The sequence below is a fragment of the Arachis hypogaea genome, chromosome 12 (assembly GCF_003086295.3).
Source record: "Arachis hypogaea cultivar Tifrunner chromosome 12, arahy.Tifrunner.gnm2.J5K5, whole genome shotgun sequence".
Lineage (NCBI taxonomy): Eukaryota > Viridiplantae > Streptophyta > Magnoliopsida > Fabales > Fabaceae > Arachis > Arachis hypogaea.
This window is the reverse complement of record NC_092047.1, coordinates 43,878,747-43,881,929: the sequence shown is the minus strand read 5'-3', so window position 1 is coordinate 43,881,929 and position 3,183 is coordinate 43,878,747. Positions and strand designations below refer to the sequence as shown.

Below are 3,183 nucleotides of genomic sequence, written 5' to 3'. Positions count from 1 at the left end.
TTTGGATGGATATTGTGACATGTAATCCTACCAAATTGTGGTTCATGAAACTGTGTGGTATAATCAGTGATCGAGCATCATCTCTTCTTATGAACATTTAAACCAAGGGATTGGGAATTTGTTTGTTTTTAGAGAGAATTGGTGAGCCAAGGGATTGGGATCCAATCATATAAGATTGCCAAGCAAAATTCAATGAATGCATTGGTTGAGGAAGGGATAAAAGTTGTTTTGATTCGGAGATCTCAGTATCTCCTAACACCCAATGAACTCCCCATTTCTGATTTACCACTTTCTCTTTACATTCTGCAATTAAATTCATGCAATCACCCCCATCCCTTTTAATTTCAGCAATTTAGCTTCTCGCTCTTTAATTCATGCAATTTTACATTTCGCAATTCTCATCTAAATCTTGATTCCGCTCAACTAGAACATACTTCTAATCCGAATTGCTCACTCAACCAATCCTTGTGGGATTCGACCTCACTCTATTGTGAGTTTTTACTTGACGATAACCGGTGCACTTGCCGGAAGGAATTTTGCCGATCGTGCAATTTCCTAAATCGTAGCATATCAAGTTTATGCACATCAAGTTTATGGCGCTGTTGCCGGGGATTGGTTTTCGATTGACAATTCTCAAATTGGAAGTTAACTAGATTGAGCTTTTTTTTTTTGTTGTGATAATTTAGTTCAAGTTACTTGTTGAATTTTAACTTCTGCACTCTGTTACTTGTTTTCTTTCTTTATGCCTTTAAATTCAAGCAACTAACTCACTGACTCACTAACTATTTGAATTAATTCCTCAACTGCTCTAACCATACTCTTCCATTAACCAAGAGTATTTCACTTGTTTGGTGCCTGTGCTGTGTTCTTGTATGACAGGTAGGAGAGGAGAGACATCAACTCCTCCATATACCGAACCAGAGAGGACCCTTCATAGACTTAGAAGGGAAGCAAGAGGGAAGAGAGTACTGAGAGAAGAGGAATCTGAAGGAGAATCTGAGGACAATTTTGAGGAAGCTCTAGATCTCAACATGGATAGAGAAGTTCACAACCATGAGAGAGCTGATGGAAACAATGCCATTCCCGAGAGGAGGGTTCTTGGTTCATACATAAACCCAATCTCTGGGAATTGTGGTAGCAGCATTCAGAAACCACCCATTCAGGCCAACAATTTTGAACTTAAACCACAGCTAATATCACTTGTGGAGGATCATTGTTCATTTGGTGGGAGTGCTAATGAAGATCCAAACCAACATCTCACAAAATTCCTGAGAATTTGCGACACTGTGAAGTCCAATGGAGTCCAGGAAGATACCTATAAACTGCTCTTGTTCCCATTTTCACTTAGGGACAAGGCAGCTAAGTGGCTGGAATCATTCCCAAGGGGGAGCCTAACAACCTGGGATGAGGTGGAAAGCAAGTTTCTGGCACGTTTCTACCCCCCACAAAAGGTCAATAGGCTTCGATCTGAGGTTCAGACTTTTAGACAACAAGATGGTGAAACTCTCTACGAGGCATGGGAGAGATTCAAGGATTTGACAAGGAAATGCCCACCAGACATGTTCCATGACTGGGTGCAATTGCATATTTTCTATGATGGACTTTCTTATGAATCAAGGAAGGCTGTAGACCATTCATCAGGAGGTTCATTGAACAGGAAAAAGACTGTGGAAGAAGCCATTGAAGTGATTGAGACAGTGGCTGAGAATGAGTACTACTATGCTTCAGAGAGACACAACACTAAGGGAGTCATGGAGCTGAACCATGTTGATACAATTTTAGCCCAAAACAAGGTGTTTGCCAAGCAACTAGCAGAACTCACCAGGAAATTAGAAACAAAGCAAGTGGCTGCAATACACACACAAGATCAAGAGGAAGTAAGCACTGAAGGAGGTGATTGGGAAGAGGCCAATTATGTAGGAAATCAACAAAGGCAACCATATGATCCACATTCTAACACTTACAACCCAGGCTGGAAAAACCACCCAAACTTTGGGTGGGGAAACCAGCAAAACCAACATAACAAGTCCACTTACCAAAACTCCAACCAAAGATCATACCAAGCCACACAAAACACTTACTCCCAACCATCATATCATGGCCAAAATAATCAACCTACCCAACCTAATCCGAACCAACAATTTCAAGATCAATTAAACAGGATAGAAGGAATGCTGGCAAACATGGGTCAGGACATAAGTGAGTTGAAAAGCTTTAGGGATGATGTGAGATCTACCTTAAGGAACCATGGTGAAAAACTCAAGAGGATGGAGTCTCAAGTAGGAGAGCTATCTCAACAGGCCCCCAAGTCAACTGCAGTGTTCCCTAGTGACACAGAAAAGAATCCTAAAGGGGAACAAAAGGGAGTGTGATGGGAAGAATGCAAGGCCATCACCATATTGAAGGAAGTCTCAGAAAAAGAAGGAATCAGACCCTCAGAACAGGAGCCAGAAATCTTGAAGGAAGGTGTGGAAGAAGCTAAGCAGGAAAGTGAAACTGAGCAAGCCAAGGAACTGCAAAAAGGCATGCTGGAAACGTACCAACCAAAAGCACCATTTCCTCAGAGGTTAGGAGGAGGTGAAAAAGGGAAAACCTATTCAAGGTTTTTAGAGACATTTAAGTCTCTCCATATCAATATTCCCTTCCTTGAGATTCTCCAGCAGATGCCTACACATATCAAGTATTTAAAGGAATTGCTGAGCAAGAAAAGAGTTTTGAAGGAAGGACAAACTGTAATAATGAACAAAGAATGCAGTGCCCTCATCAAGAAGGACATAGTCTCTAAGAAAACAGACCCAGGAAGTTTTCATATCCCCTGCATCATAGGGGAAACAAAAATTGACAAAGGATTCTGTGATCTAGGAGCTAGCATAAATGTGATGCCTCTGACTCTTATGAAGAGGCTACAACTGAATGAGGTGAGATCCACTGATGTAATCATACAACTGGCTGACAAAACTCAGAAGCAAGCTGAAGGGGTAGTTGAGAATGTGCTGGTGAAAATGGGAAATTATTTCTTCCCCGCAGACTTTGTCATTATGGACATGGAGGAAAGCTACCTACACCCTATCATTCTGGGAAGGCCATTTCTAGCCACTGCTAGAGCGCTCATAGATGTAGAACAAGGAGAGCTAATTTTGAGAATACATGATGAACAGCTCATTTTCAATGTTTTCAAACCTG

General features: G+C 41.3%; 1 non-coding gene across 1 annotated transcript; it reads right to left on the bottom strand.

Moving 5' to 3' along the window:
* Nucleotides 1–1,457: 1,457 nt before the first annotated feature.
* LOC112731142 (small nucleolar RNA R71) lies at nt 1,458–1,561 on the bottom strand. Its single transcript, XR_003166933.1, has one exon. It is a non-coding gene; the product is annotated as a small nucleolar RNA R71 (small nucleolar RNA).
* Between the last annotated feature and the right edge of the window lie 1,622 nt (nt 1,562–3,183).